Here is a 17,135-nt window from a genome sequence, read left to right on the forward strand (position 1 = left end):
CAAATTTATTACCATTAGAAAGATCCAAATCTTGCATCCTTTTAAGAGCACACCTTGTAGAGTGAAAGAACAAGCCTCATATTTTGTACTTGATTTAGAATATTCTTTTAAGGCCCAAATAGGGATCTCTACCCCTGGAGAATTTGTGCTTAATATCTTTTCAGGGCCATGAACTCAGCCACAGATCAATGGACAAATATGTTCCACAAATCCTGGCCTTTCTTCCCTGTGATGTTGTCTGAAACTATTTAAACATTCTTTGGGGATATAGCTATTGGCATTTCATGCTCAGTAACTCGCTCCTCAATGAGGTGAGGGCTACTCATATTAGTTCTCTGACTGTGGTGTGATATTTACATGCTGAAATGTCATATGTATCAGAAGAACTGCAATCTATTTTGAATTTTCCACAAGTCAGGTTATTGTAATTTCCAATGACCTGGTTTGCTTGAAAACTAAGTATAATTTTTGCTGATAATAAACTAGAGCCACTCTCTAGTGATCCTGCTAACCTTAGGATTACTAATGTCTGTAGGCATGGACATAACACCTTGAATCTCAGGAGTAAAGAAAAGTCTCAGTAGAAGGATTCATCAGGCTGATGTCAATTAAATCCTCGTTCCTTTATATTTATCATAAACTTCCTTATAATCTGGTGGCTCAGAGGGTAAAGCATCTGCTTACAATGTGGGAGACCCAGGTTTGATCCGTGGGTCGGGAAGATCCCCTGGAGAAGGAAATGGCAACCCACTGGAAAATCCCATGGATGGAGATGCCTGGTAGGCTACAGGCCATGGGGTTGCAAAGAGTTAGACATGACTGAGCGACTTCACTTTCCTTTCCTTTCCTCATAATCAATCAGAAAATAGATAATTTAAAATGTAATAAATGGAGATCTATCCATTTTAAGGTATTAAAAAGATATAAGATCAGTAAAATTCATTACTTGTTGGGGAAGAGACCAGGTAAGTGAAACAAATTTTCATTTATTATGAAACATTTAAAAATTAGAAATAAAAAGAGCCCATGTAAAATAATCTCTTATTTAAGGTTATTGATAATTTTAAAATGTCCATTTAATTAACTTTATGCTATCTAATTTAGCTTCCCAAGTATGTCTGAAGAGAAGAGAGAGAGAGAGGAAAAACAAAACAAAACAAAACCCCAAACCCTACAATTATGGTCAAAAGCAAAAATATTAAGACTGGCTTACTATTCAGTTTTATATGAGTTTCCTGAACAGTGATTCTATATATTCAGGGTTTAGTTGCTTTTGAACCAAGCTAACAATTGCATCTTTTGGATTTCTAAAAGGACGAGATACCATACCTAATATAAAACTTGCTACAGTAATTGTTAAGGGATTTTACCTAAAAATAGCTTGTTGTCTAATGAGGACATATGGATACAAAGAAAAAAATACTCCTTGCAGACTGACTGTAAAAGTTGATAAAAGGAATCTAAGAAATATGGCTGAAAAACCTCAAAATGTGAAAACATTAAGTAAAATGAAAGCAAATTCAAGACAAACATTATTCAAAGAAACTTCAGTGCAGTGAGATATCAATTCTATATTTTGCCAATACTATAGGGTAAACACAAAGTTGAAAGTCAAGTAGAAAATTAAGTTGGAATTGCAGTCTTTACATGGGTAGGAAAGGAAGCGTATCAAGTATTCATGTAATTCTTTGGCTCAAGGGAGAAGCAGAAACTGACCAATGGTTAGAATCTGCTGTAGAGTAGAAGTTTTTCAGTTTCCTTTCGAACCTTTTAAATCCTTTTAAATAATTTTAAAAATTATAGACGATTCCAAAGAGTTTTTGTTTATGTGGGTTATGCAGGCAGGTGTTCAAGCTCAGTCGTGTCTGACTCATTGCGACTGCATGGACTGTAGCCTGCCAGGTTCTTCTATCCATTGGATGTCCCAGGCAAGAATATTGGAACGGGTTGCCATTTCCTTCTCCAGGGGATTGTCCCCACTCAAGGATCGAACCTGTGACTCCTGAGTTTTGGCAGGAAGATTCTTTACTGGGGAGTCACCTGGAAAGGCTCTATCTATCAATAATTATCAATTGAAAATACAACCAAGACATTTAAGAAATATTTATCAGTTCATTTTAAGTGACATTAATAAGTTCATTACATGTTAACATAAACAATATGTTTCTAAAATATATAGCCTTATTTTCACAAAGAAAATAGTGAGAAGAATTATACGGTTTAACATTTTTGTCTCTAATGTCTGGCTTAACAGAAAACAGCTGAATTCTCCTATCTGCTTTGGCATTAACTCTGTTGTAATACTGCGTATCATGTGTCTCTGGAAAACCCCACTATACACTCATGAGTAAATGAGTATGACAAAAAGCAATGATGTCTGGAACTACTTTGGAAACAATTTTGACCTTGTGACATCGCTGGAAACATCTTGAGGACCGTCGACCTCTAGGACTGTAGACTGTAGACTCTGAAAACTTTGGCTGTACCACGTAGTTTCGGTCAAAGAATCAGCACCAGTGCCCTGCTTCTAAGACAGCAGCATATCAGCCTATGTCTCCCATGAACGAAAAATTGGCTTCAAAGTCATCTGACCAACATCAGACTTAGGAATTGTCATTCCTCCTCAAACATGTATAATTCCTCTCATTTCAGAGGGCTATAGGAATATCACAATGGATTCAGACAAGCTTCAATAGGACCATTGGAATTATGAAGTGAAATTTAAACAGAAAAATGTATCTTTCAACTTCTTCCCATTTGGCTTGTTACTTTGTCATTTCTACTTCTTACTTTCTTTTTCTAATCTTTTTCTACTTTGAAAAATGGTATAGGGTCAATAGCTTACTTCAAAAACTTCTGAAGTGATGGGTGAAAGCCAAATGCAATGTAACAAATGTTGACCTTTAAAAAAAAGCAACTTGGAGTAAACTGAAAAGAAAGAAATCTGAGATCAAATTTAAGTGTAACAGAAATGTCAGACTTCAGAAAACACAGTAAGAATTCATGCAGAATGCCATGAGGCTATTCAGCTTAAAAGCACCAATGTCAGGTTGGAATTAGAAAACCATCAGAAGTACAGAACTGTTTTTCCAACAGGTTTTGTATCTGATGACACACTCAGCATCAGCTTGGAAGGAAAATGTCAATATGAACATCCTCGCTATTTTTCTAACACTAAAAACAATCAGACATGACAGAAGAAATTTTTTTCTAGGAAAAGAGGTGAATAAGTCTTCTTTAAGATGATTGTCAACCTCTATCTACTGAATAATTCATGTTTTTTCAAAATTGTTCACATGATTATAGAATATTAGAATTCAATGAAACCTGGAGATTTATTTAACCTCCTGGCTGTATAAATGAAGAAACTGAAACTAGAGTTTGGGCTATCTTCCTGAAGTCATTCACTGGTTGATACCAAAACTAGATTCTAAACATCCAGAATACTAGGCCAATATTTCTATCAAGGCCTTCTAATCTTTTGACTAGCTATTATCATCTATGCTTATATAATATGCACAGACTTATTTGGGTGCATTTTTAATTTTATTCCATTCTCAATGGGTCAATAGAGACATATAATAGTGAGTAGTGTAATTTACTTATCTGGATTGGGGCACTGGTTCAGCCATGAACCAAAAGGAATAAGAATGAGTCCTAGGCCCAAACAGACTAAGGAACTGTTAAGATATTTCCTGATGGATAGTTATGGACTTGCACAACGATGCTGGGAAATGCCTACATAGTCATGCATGTGTACTTAGTCGCTCAGTTGTGTCTGACTCTCTGCGACCCTTTGGACCATAGCCTGCCAGGCTCTTCTGTTAATGGGATTTTTCAGGCAAGAATACTGAAGTGGGTTGCCATTTTCTCCTCCAAGGGATATTCCCAACCCAGGGATCAAATCCATGTCTCCTGTGTCTCCTGCACTGCAGGTGGATTCTTTACCCACTGAGCCATTGGGAAAGCCATATAGTCATGGTATTAATTAATTACTTAAGATATATATGATATGTTTCTCTTTCTGAGAATGGACATATAGACACCATGGAGGGAAGGAGGGGTGGGATGAAATGGGAGACTGACATATATACACTAGCATGTATTAAGTAAGTAGCTAATGAGAACCTACTGTAGAGTACAGGGAATTATAACAGGTGCTCTGTCACCACCTAAATGAGAGGGAAATCCAAAAAAGAGGGGCCATCTGTATACATATTGCTGATTCACTTTGCTGTACAGCAGAAACTAACACAATATCATAAAGCAACTATACTCCAATAAAAATTATTTAAAAGTTCTTAGAGTTTTATAATTCTAGTCAATAGGCATCTGACTGAAAAATAATAATAATGTGTACTTACAATTCCAAAGTATAACCAAAAAATACTCATTGAGAATAAAATTATTCATTATCTTGTGGCAAAAAAAAAAGAATAAGGGATTTTGAGTCTAAATATGAAGGGTTCTAAAAATAAATAAATAAATATGAAGGGTTCTTTTCTTATCTTAAGACCTCTCCCTAAGCAAATTTATTTGCACCCTTGACTTAATTCCCATCCTTCACTGGATGATTTCCATGTTGGGGTCTTCAGCTTAGATACCTTTCTTGAACACCTTTGGTCATCTCAAGCACACCTCAAAGCCAACATACAAACTCTAAACTGCATAGTTCTTGTTCTTCTATTATTTATGTATCTCCCAGTGTGCCCCATCTTAGGGAATGTTACTTTTATCCCTTTACTTACAAAAGACAGAGACCTAGGAGTAATCCTCGATACTCTTTTTCACTACTCCTTCCCATTCAGTCCTGTCATTTTTATGTCTAAATGTTCTGATTCTCTTCATTACATTACCACTCACCTTCTAGGACTTCCCTGGTGACTCAGCAGTAAAGAATCTGCCTGCAACACGGCTTTGATCCCTGGGTGGGGAAGATCCCCTGAAGAACAAAATGGTAACCCACTTCAGTATTCTTGCCTGGAGAACCCCATGGACAGAGTACCTTGGCGGGCTACAATCTACGGGTTCACAAAGAGTCAGACATGACTGAGCAATGAAACAATAACCACCACCACCACCTTCTAAGGCTGACTTACCATTCTCTGATCCTTGGAATACTTCCATAACTTATCTCATCTCTCATCTACTTTTGCTTCCTTCACAAAATCCATGCTTCATTCAGAAACCAGAGTAATCTCTGAAAGATGCAAATCAATTCAAAATATTCTCTCGCTGAGAATCATTTATGCCTTCCTGTTGCTATCAGAATAAAGACGAAGTTGCTTAACATGGCCCTGTCAGTTCAGTCCAGTTCAGTCGCTCAGTCGTGTCTGACTCTTTGTGACCCCATGAATCGCAGCACACCAGGCCTCCCTGTCCATCACCATCTCACAGAGTTCACTCAGACTCACGTCCATCGAGTCCGTGATGCCATCCAGCCATCTCATTCTCGGTCGTCCCCTTCTCCTCCGGCCCCTCCCAGCATCAGAGACTTTTCCAATGAGTCAACTCTTCGCAGGAGGTGGCCAAAGTACTGGAGCTTCAGCTTTAGCATCATTCCTTCCAAAGAAATCCCAGGGTTGATCTCCTTCAGAATGGACTGGTTGGATCTCCTTGCAGTCCAAGGGACTCTCAATAGACTTCTCCAACACCACAGTTCAAAAGCATCAATTCTTCGGCGCTCAGCCTTCTTCACAGTCCAACTCTCACATCCATACATGACCACAGGAAAAATCACAGCCTTGATTAGACGGACCTTAGTTGGCAAAGTAATGTCTCTGCTTCTGAATATACTACCTAGGTTGATTATAACTTTTCTTCCAAGGAGTAAGCGTCTTTTAATTTCATGGCTGCAGTCACCATCTGCAGTGATTTTGGAGCCCCAAAAAACAAAGTCTGACACTGTTTCCACTGTTTCCCCATCTATTTGCCATGAAGTGATGGGACGGATGCCATGATCTTCGTTTTCTGAATGTTGAACTTTAAGCCAACTTTTTCACTCTCCTCTTTCACTTTCATCAAGAGGCTTTTTAGTTCCTCTTCACTTTCTGCCATTAGGGTGGTGTCATCTGCATATCTGAGGTTATTGATATTTCTCCGGGCAATCTTGATTTCAGCTTGTGTTTCTTCCAGCCCAGCGTTTCTCATAACGTACTCTGCATATAAGTTAAATAAGCAGGGTGACAATATATAGCCTTGATGTACTCCTTTTCTTATTTGGAACCAGTCTGTTGTTCCATGTCCAGTTCTAACTGTTGCTTCCTGAGCTGCATACAGATTTCTCAAGAGGCAGGTCAGGTGGTCTGGTATTCCCATCTCTTTCAGAATTTTCCACAGTTTATTGTGATCCACACAGTCAAAGGCTTTGGCATAGTCAATAAAGCAGAAGTAGATGTTTTTCTGGAACTATCTTGCTTTTTCCATGATCCAGCAGATGTTGGCAGTTTGATCTCTGGTTCCTCTGCCTTTTCTAAAACCAGCTTGAACATCAGGAAGTTCATGGTTCACGTATTGCTGAAGCCTGGCTTGGAGAGTTTTGAGCATTACTTTACTAGCATGTGAGATGAGTGCAATTGTGTGGTAGTTTGAGCATTCTTTGGCATTGCCTTTCTTAGAGATTGGAATGAAAACTGACCTTTTCCAGTCCTGTGGCCACTGCTGAGTTTTCCAAATTTGCTGGCATATTGAGTGCAGCACTTTCACAGCATCATCTTTCAGGATTTGAAATAGCTCAACTGGAATTCCCTCACCTTCACTAGCTTTGTTCGTAGTGATGCTTTCTAAGGTCCACTTGACTTCACATTCCAGGATGTCTGGCTCTAGGTGAGAAATCACACCATCATGATTATCTGGGTGGTGAAGATCTTTTTTGCATAGTTCTTCTGTGTATTGTTGCCACCTCTTCTTAATATCTTCTGCTTCTGTTAGGTCCATACCATAAGACCTTAACATAATCTAGTTACATCTGAAGGTATCTTTTCATCACACACTCCTCCCTTGGACTCCAGGCACGCTGGCTCTCTTCAGTACAGTTCAGTCACTCAGCCCTGCCCGACTGACTCTTTGTGACCCCATGGACTGCAGGATGCCAGGCTTCCTTGTCCATCACCAACTCCCAGAGTTTACTCAAACTCATTTCCACTGAGTCAGTGATGCTATCCAGCCATCTCATCCTCGGTTGTCCCCTTCTCTTCCCACCTTCAATCTTTCCCAGTATCAGGATCTTTTCCAATGAGTTGGTTCTTCACATCAAGTGGCCAAAGTATTGGAGTTTCAGCTTCAACATCAATTCTTCCAATGAATATTCAAGACTGATTTCCCTTAGGACAGACTGGTTGGATCTCCTTGCTGTTGCTGTCCAAGGGACTCTCAAGAGTCTTCTCCAACACCACAGTTCAAAAGCATCAATTCTTCGGCACTCAGCTTTCCTTATAGTCCAACTCTCACATCCACACATGACAACTGGAAAACCCATTCACTAGATGGACCTTTGTTGGCAAAGTAATGTCTCTGCTTTTTAATATTCTGTCTAGGTTGGTCATAACTTTCCTTTCAAGGGGTAAGCGTCTTTTAATTTCATGGCTGCAGTCACCATCTGTAGTGATTTTGGAGCGCCCCCAAATAAAGTATCTTACTGTTTCCACTGTTTTCCCATCGATTTGCCATGAAATGATGGGACCAGATGCCATGATCTTAGTTTTCTGAATGTTAAGCTTTAAGCCAACTTTTTCACTCTCCTCTTTCATTTCATCAAGAGGCTCTTTAGTTTTGCTTCATTTTCTGCCATAATTGTGGTGTCATCTGCATATCTGAGGTTATTGATATTTCTGCCAGCAATCTTGATTCCAGCTTGTGCTTCATCCAGCCTGGCATTTCTCATGATGTACTCTGCATATAAGTTAAATAAGTAGGGTGACAATATACAGCTTTGACGTACATCTTTCCCTATTTGGAACCAGTCTATTGTTCCATGTCCTGTTCTTACTGTTGCTTCCTGACCTGCATACAGATTTCTCAAGAGGCAGATCAGGTGGCCTGGAATTCCCATCTTCTGAAGAATTTTCCACAGCTTATTGTGATCCACACAGTCAAAGGCTCTGGCATAGTAAATAAAGCAGAAATAGATATTTTTTTCTGGAACTCTCTTTCTTTTTTCCATGATCCAGCGGATGTTGGCAATTTGACCTCTGGTTCCTCTGCCTTTTCTAAATTCTTTAGTCAAGAATACTAGAGAGGGTTGCGTTTGAGATGAGTGCAATTGTGCGGTAGTTTATGCATTCTTTGGCATTGCCTTTCTTTGGGATTGAAGTTAAAAGTGAACTTTTCCAGTCCTGCGGTCATTGCTAAATTTTCCAAATTTGCTGGCATATGGAATGCAGCACTTTCACAGCATCATCTTTTAGGGCTTGAAATAGCTCAACTGGGATTCCACCACCTCCATTTGCTTTGTTCGTAGTGATGCTTCCTAAGGCCCATTTGACTTCACAATCCAGGATTCCTGGCTCTAGGTGAGTGATCACACCATTATGATTATCTGGGTTGTGAAGATCCTTTTTGTACAGTTCTGTGTATTCTTGCCACCTCTTCTTAATATCTTCTGCTTCTCTTAGGTCTATACCATTTCTGTCCTTCATTGAGCCCATCTTTTCATGAAATGTTCCCTTGGTATCTCTAATTTTCTTGAAGAAAATTAGTCTTTCTCCTGTAGTCTTTCCTATTCTATTGTTTTCCTCTATTTCCTTGCATTGATTGCTGAAGAAGGCTTTCTTATCTCTCCTTGCTATTCTTTGGAACTCTGCATTGAAATGGGTATATCTTTCCTTTTCTCCTTTGCTTTTGGCTTCTCTTCTTTTCACAGCTATTTGCAAGGCCTCCTCAGACAACCATTTTGACTTTTTGCATTTCTTTTTTGGGGGATGGTCTTGATCCCTGCTTCCTTCTTCAGGCACTCTATCAGATCTAATCCATTGAATCTATTTGCCACTTTCACTGTAAAATCATAAGGGATTTGATTTAGGTCATACCTGAACGCTCTAGTGGTTTTTCCTACTTTCTTCAATTTCAGTCTGAATTTGGTGATAAGGAATTCATGATCTTTTTCATTTTTTATTTTTTTGGTCTTGTTTTTGTTGATTGTATAGAGTTCCTCCACCTTTGGTTGCAAAGAATATAATCAATCTGATTTCGGTATTGACCATTTGGTGATGTCCATGTGTAGAGTCTTCTCTTGTGTTGTTGGAAGAGGGTGTTTGTTATGACCAGTGTGCTCTTTTGGTAAAACTCTACTAGCCTTTGCCCTGCTTCATTCTGTATTCCAAGGCCAAATTATCCTGTTACTCTGGGTGTTTCTTGACTTCCTACTTTTGCATTCCAGTCCCCTATAATGAAAAGGACAACTTTTTTGGGTGTTAGTTCTAGAAGGTCTTGTAGGTCTACATAGAACCGTTCAGCTTCAGCTTCTTCAGCATTTCTGGTAGGGGCATAGATTTGGATTACTGTGATATTGAATGGTTTGCCTTGGAAACAAACAGAGATCATTCTGTTTTTGAGATTGCATCTAAGTACTGCATTTCAGACTCTTTTGTTGATTATGATGGCTACTCCATTTTTTCTAAGGAATTCTTGCCCACAGTAGGCTCTCTTCTCACTTTCTAAATCCAGTTTATGTATTTCCTAGCTCCTGTCTTCCCACGGAGCTCTTCTCTTATCTTCCCTTTCACCAGTTCATTTTCACTCATCTTAGATATGCAATCAAACATATAACTTCCTCAGGGAAGACTTTTTCCCACTCTGGAGAAAGATTTGGGTCCTTCATTTTATGTTATCATGGAACCATGCACTTCTCTCAGAGTTGTTATGACACCTGTTATTTTACATTTATAATTTGGTAAGGGCCTATTTCTCCCCACCTCCAGTGGACTACAACTCCATAAAAGCAGGATTATGGTTCTTTTTGCTTAGTATGCTAGCTTCAGGGCCTAAAGAAGTGTCTAACATGAACAGGCCATTAGTAAGTATCTACTGAATGAATGAATAGACAAACTGGATATCAATTTCTTCATCTATAAAGTGGAAATTCATAAAATGGGGGAAACTGTACATGTTGGTAACAATATTAAAGAGACTGTTTTGTAGGTTAATCACATAATATTTTGAAAGTGCTTAATAAGTAAGCTATAAGTCACTATTCAATTTTCAAATATATATTTGCTCTTTTATTATATACATTTTGACAAGTGAATTTAAGCTTAGTGAAGCTAATTAGAAATGAAATTGTTCCCATGAATTTATGATATTTACAATTTAGCATTGAAAAAAATCTGAATACTCTAAATACTCTTAAAAATATAGATACCAGGAAGAGGATGATGTTGACAAGATTGACTGGTAGCATTTGTTGAAAGTTCCCATAAGTACTTTATCCTGTAAGGTACAATGCGTGATACTTATTACTCCCGTTGGCGGGAGGTGGGTGGGGAGTTCAGGATGGGGAACACATATACACCCATGGTGGATTCATGTCAATGTATGGCAAAACCAATACAATATTGTAAAGTACATAAATAAATAAAACTTAAAAAAAAGAAAACTTGACTGAAGTGATTCAGGTAATAAGTGACAGAGACAGATATGTTTGATTTCAAAGCTTATGTTGTCAACTGTGAAATTTGGAAGCAACTCCATAAACTCTTCAAAAATACACAAAGGTAAGATTCATATTCTGGTTTATGCAGCTCTAAGCTCTTCATTTTCAGTATATCACCTTGACTCTCTCTTCATGTGGAATACTGAAACCTTCACATTTTTCTCTTCCATATCCATTTGTTGCTGTTCAGTCGCTAAATCATGTCCGAGGCTTTGAGACACCATGGACTGCAGCATGTCAGGCCTCCCTGTCCTTCACCATTTCCCAGTTTGCCCAAGTTCATGTCCACTGAATCAGTGACACCATCCAACCATCTCATCCTCCATCGCCTTCTTCTTCTTCTGCCTTCAATCTTTCACAGGATTAGGGGCTTTTCCAATGAGTTGACTCTTTGCATCGTGTGGCTAAAGCATTGGTGTTTCAGTTTCAGCATCAGTCCTTCCAATGAGTATTCATGGTTTATTTCCTTTAGGATTGACTGGTTTTATTTCTTTACTGTCCAAGGTACTCTCAAGAGTTTTCTTCAGCACCACAGTTTGAAAGCATTAATTTTTCAGTGTTCTGCCTTCTTTAAGGTCCAACTTTCACATCCACACATGACTACTGTAAAGACCAAAGCTTTGACTATATGGACCTTTGCCAGCAAAATGATGTATTTGCTTTTTAATACACTGTCTAGGTTTGTCATAGCTTTCCTTTCAAGAAACAATCGTCTTCTGATTTTATTGTTGCAGTCACCATCTGCAGTGATTTTAGAGACCAAGAAGAGAAAATCTGTCACTGCTTCCACCTTTTCCCTTTCTACTCTCCATGAAGTGATGAGACCGGATGCCATGATCATAATTTTTTTTTTTAACATTGAGTTTTAAGCTGGCCTTTTCACTCTCCTCTTTCATCTTCATCAAGAATCTTTTTAGTTCATCTTTGCTTTCAGCCATTAGAGTGGTATCATCTGCATATCATTGTTGATATTGTTTCCTGCAATTGATTCCTGCTTGTAACTCATCTAGCCCAGCATTTTGCATGATGCGCTCTGCATATAAGTTAAACAAACAGGGTAGCAATATTCAGCCTTGTTGTACTCCTTTCTCCATATCCATAGTTACCTATAATTCCATTCATATATTTCATTCCCTCCCAACTGAGAGGAACAAGTTACTCTCTTTCCTTGATAACAGCTCTATTTTCATTTTTGGTCCAGTCTGTTGGGTGTTGGTGTCACCTCATTTTGTCACTCCACCCATCCCTGCTTTCTGAGCTTCCCTTCATGCATCTTCCATCTCAGTTGCAAACATGCTTGGAGCTCTTTTATTTAAACAAACATAAGAAGTCCAAACATCAAAATCTTTCTCTTACCTCCTTCAACTTTAGTGATCTTCTCGCCTTTACGATCAATCTTATTCCAAGAGGCACAAATTATTTTTCTCCATTTCCTCTTTGAGGCCTTGAAGATGGCATCCAACTTCAACACCCAAATTTGCTCTTTCATCCACAACTCTTGTCTTGGTTAATGATGTAATTATCTATCATTTACCTAAATCAAAAATTTCAAAGTCTTCCTTATTTCCTCTCTTGTTCACTTTCCTCTGAAATGTTTCTCCAGTCTGCTCTGTAAATTTCTACTGATGCCTAGAGCAGGCCTAGACCGCTTTTCAAGTAGACTATTTCTATACCTGCATCTAATACCCTTGCTGTTATTCTTCTTTACAGTCCACACTTTACATTAATGCACAGAATTATCCTTGTACAAAATAAATCGGACTGCGTAAGTCCCATTTTTAAGATTCCATGGGCTGCAATAAAGTTAGTTATGAGTAATTGAATGATCTAAACTGATCCAACCTTTTCAACTTTGTCTCCCAATACCATTCCCTTCTAATATTATAGTGAATCTCTCATTAGTCTCTGAACTTCCATAACTTTGACCATCTAGTCTTTCTTTCTGGAATTCCATTTTCTCTCTTCTCCACTCAGGAAATGCCTATGAACGTTTCAAGTCAGAATTCAATTCTTTTGCAAAACGTTTCTTACATTCTCTGAGAGAATCTGCCTCTCTCTTCCTTGGGGGCATACAGCACTCAACACTATGATTATAGTCTAGAGAACATTGTGTGGTGATCTTCAGTTTGAGTCTTTCCCTCTGAATTGTATGTTATTTAAACACAGTTGCTATGTCCTATTCTGCTTCTTTGATTCATTGTGTGCCAATTTCCATATACACATATTTTTACTCAGAAAATAAATGGAAAGGATACATCATCATCTATTAGTTGATTGTTTAGTCAAATGTGGAAGTTATAGCTGTCTACCTTTTCCATATTCTCTTTGGCCTGCTTACAATGTTAAGAATGACTTTAGTACATTAATCTTTACAATAAAGAATACAGTGGTTTGATGCAAACATTTTTGTGGGACATTTTTCCAGGGAAACTGATTTTGAAAGCTAAGACACTGCCTATTAAGTATTGCTCTTGTTTCTGCAAAACAATAATTTCACTTCATGTAGGATGGAAAGTTCTAGTGCCTTGTCAAATTTTTATTTAAGCTTCTGATGTAATCCTCTGATGCTAATTCAGAGTTGCTATTTTTAAATGAATGCTTTCCTTGAACTGCCTTCTAATTCCTTGGGTAATTTCTGCTTATTATTAGTAGTTGAATAGTTGCGTCTGTGCATCAGGGTTCAAGAAAATAGCAACCATCTGCCAAGAACTACAGACCTTAGCCCTTGGTCTCTGGTATTCTGACAGCACTGCCTTCTCTAATGGAAGTATCAGTACCCAGTGAACACACTGTTAACACTCAGCTGTGGAAATATTAACACCCTATGGCCCACAAGAGCTAAATCAAATTTCAACATGTCTCTTGCTAAAAGGAAGCCAGCAGGAGGTGGTGAATCTTCAAACAGGATTAAGTAATCAGCAATATTAAAAATTTTCTAAGCTAGAAATGGAGCACGCTGGTTCTCATGAGGTTAAGCCACTGGAAAAAAAATAGATTATTCAACAGAGACAAAATATAGACCTCTGAAGAACTCACTCTGACAACTTACTTAACAAGCACATACTGTTTGTTCTTAGAGAAGTCAGCTTTTGATTTAGAGAAGTTGAAAGGTTCGTTTCTCGAAATAGTCTGTCCTCAAGTTTTTTAACAGTTCGGTTAAACTGAGAGTGGGAGTCGGAGGATGAGTACAGTGGAAACACTCCAACCTTTTCAGTGACCTTTTTTGATGCATGATAAAGAACTGTTCAATGTGCAAATAAATCAAGTTTCTACTAAGTTCCTTGAATGATGCTTACTAAACACCACTCTATCTGAAACCGGTCCTCATAACGTCTAAAACTCTGATTATTCAGAAAAAAAAGAAATTACACAGTGAAGTGGAAACATCCAAGCGTAAGTACTGCTATTTACTATAATCAAGCTACTTTAGGATAGTTTTATTTACATATTTAGTACATAAACAAACAGCATGTATTTATGTAGGAATGGTGTGAATTATAGGGTGAGGATGGCAAGTTCCAAATCTCTGGATTTAACTCTAGCTCCTTAAGTTACAAGTGCCATTTGGGCAATTTAACCCTTGTAAGCCTCAGTTTCCTCAAAGGTAAAACTGGGATAATAATAGTTTTTGTTTTATAGGGTTATTATAGATAATAAAATGAGGCCGTATTAAGGGAGAACTACATGAAAATCTAAACTTTATACTTAAAACATTAAGGGAATCAAATAGATGTTCAACATCTCTTCAGGTAGAGAAGCTTAGTTATCAGGAATCAGAGAATACAGAAGTCCATCTAGTGAATCCTCTCCATCTATAAGCAAGAAAACTAAGCAGGCTTCATGCTGATAAAGATTTTTGTAAAAAATATTCCATGAACTTTACAAGAAAATATTACTTAATACATTTAAATGTCTTTAAAATAGATCAAAGTACATCTTAACGGAACATTAAGCTATCAAAAAAAGGCCATAGTTAATGCTTTAGAAACTTTAAAAAGTTATCCCATAAGAAAACTAGGCTTTAGTGATATAGAGAGTCATATGAATACTTTTGCCTTTACAATCATTCTTTAAGTGTTTTTAACAGTTTTATAAAGATGTAACAAATATCATACAATTCACTCAGTGTACAATTTAATGGCTTTTAGCTTCCTCCCAAAGTTACTGAACCATAACCACAAAAGAAACCTGATAACCACTGGCTCTCATTCCCTACATTGCCCCAAACTACTCTGGCCCTAGGTGATCACTGATCTACTTTCCATCTCCATCCATTTGCCTATCTCTGGGCATCATAACGGAGAAGGCAATGGCACCCCACTTCAGTACTCTTGCCTGGAAAATCCCATGGGCAGAGGAGCCTGGTAGGCTACAGTCCATGGGGTTGCTAGGAGTGGACACAACTGAGTGACTTCACTTTCACTTTCATGCATTGGAGAAGGAAATGGCAACCCACTCCAGTGTTCTTGCCTGGAGAATCCCAGGGACAGCGGAGCCTGGTGGGCTGCCATCTATGGGGTTGCACAGAGTCGGACATGGCTGAAGCGACTTAGCAGCAGCAGCAGCAGGGCATCATAAAACATGTGGTCTTTTGTGACTAGCTTTGTTTGCTTAACATGTTTTCAAGGTTCATTCATGTTGTAACATATATTAATATTCACTACTTATTATGGAATACTCTAACATTGCATGGACAGACCACATTTTATCTATCCATTCATTATTTGATGGTCATTTGAGTTGTTTTTACTTTTTGGCTCTTGTAAATAATGCTGGTCTGAACATCCATGGAGAAATTTTTGAGGGAACCTATTTTTCATTTTTGAGTATACACCTAAGAGTGGAATTGTTGGGTCATATGTTAACTTGATGTTTAGTATTTAAGAAACTGACTAACTGGTTTCCAAACTGGCTGCCCCGTTTTACATTCCCACAAGCAATATATGAGATTTCCAATTTCTTCACATCCTTGCCAAAGCTAATTGTCTTTCTGATTATAGCCATCCTAGTTAGTGTCAAGTGATATCTCAATATGGTTTTCATTTATATTTCCCTAGTGATTAATGATGCTGAGCATCTTTCCACATGCTTATTGGATATGTCTATATTTTCTTTGAGGAAATGTTAGACCCTCGGACTATTTTTTTTTAAATTAGGTTATTTATTGTCTGGTTATTGAGTCATAAGAGTATATATTCTGAATTACATTCCTTTATTAAGATATAGGATTTGCTAATATCTTCTCTTATTCTGTGAATTGTTACCTTCATACTTTTTTTTTAGCCTTTACATTTTGAACCAATCTTCTATGAGCTAATCAGTTCAGGAATGACAAAACAATAACTGTGCTATTTTTCTAAGTCTTACTTGAGCTAAAAAAACAATTAGAATTAAAAAAAAAGTTTTTTTAGATGTTGGCTACTCTTACCTAAATCAGAAAGAAGTTAAGAGTAAGATGAAAATAGGAACTCATTTCTTCCAGAAGTTTCTTGAAATATAAGAATGAACTGTAAGTAATTCCAATGAAACCAATTGTTAATTGATTTTCTTATATAATTATTTCATTAATTAATTCAACTGTATATGGAGATGTAAGAAACAAGGATAATTGATGATTTCTTCAAATAATATAGTTTAAATATTATTTTAAAATAAGGTCTAAATAATCATAATGAATTTTTGAGAGTGATTGATTCAATATTGAGTAATTACTATGTCTCAGGTATTATTAAGCTTGTGGGAAACAGAAACACTATGATGAACTATTTGGGCTTAAATAGCTCTCATTCTGTGGACTTCCCCGGTGGCTCAGATGGTAAAGCCTCTGTCTACAATGTGGGAGACCTGGGTTCAATCCCTGGGTCAGGAAGATCCCTTGGAGAAGAAAACGGCAATCCACTCCAGTACTATTGCCTGGAAAATCCCAGGGATAGAGAAGCTTGGCAGGCTACAGTCCATGGGGCCACAAAGAGTCGGACATGACTGGCAACTTCACTACTACTACTCACTACTAGCTCTCATTCTAATGTGGGTAAATTACGTCTCACATGTTGTGTGTAAACACAATGCAATATAATATAATTCATAAAGAAACAAAGCACTGTAGTAGGAACATGTGGTCAGTTTTACTTAGTGAGGTCAAAGAATGTCCACGTAGAAGAAGCCTTATAAAAAGGGGGAAAGGTGCAAGCTCAACCAAAAGACAAATTCTATCTCTGTATCTATCTATGTTCTATCATTTATCAAGGAAGGTGGGTATACGAGTGCACAGTAATTGATGAAAGACATCAGAAAACAGAAATATTCAATGTACAAGGCACAAAAAACATAAAATTTTAAGATAATTTGTAAATTTTGAACTTGGAAGATTGAGAGGAAGCGTCTAGTAACTCCTACGAAAAATAGAAAAAAAAATTCCTTTCTCCTCCTTTCACATGCTAGAAGTTTTATAAAAGCCACAGATTTTAAAATAAACCAAAAAAAATTG

At 37.6% G+C, this 17,135-nt stretch overlaps 1 protein-coding gene across 3 annotated transcripts in view; it reads right to left on the minus strand.

The window, feature by feature from the left end:
* Positions 1-17,135, minus strand: part of PIK3C2G (phosphatidylinositol-4-phosphate 3-kinase catalytic subunit type 2 gamma) — a 651,998-nt gene that overhangs the window by 303,215 nt on the left and 331,648 nt on the right. The window lies entirely within an intron of this gene.

Source organism: Ovis canadensis, chromosome 3 (genome assembly GCF_042477335.2).
Source record: "Ovis canadensis isolate MfBH-ARS-UI-01 breed Bighorn chromosome 3, ARS-UI_OviCan_v2, whole genome shotgun sequence".
In the NCBI taxonomy this organism is placed as follows: domain Eukaryota; kingdom Metazoa; phylum Chordata; class Mammalia; order Artiodactyla; family Bovidae; genus Ovis; species Ovis canadensis.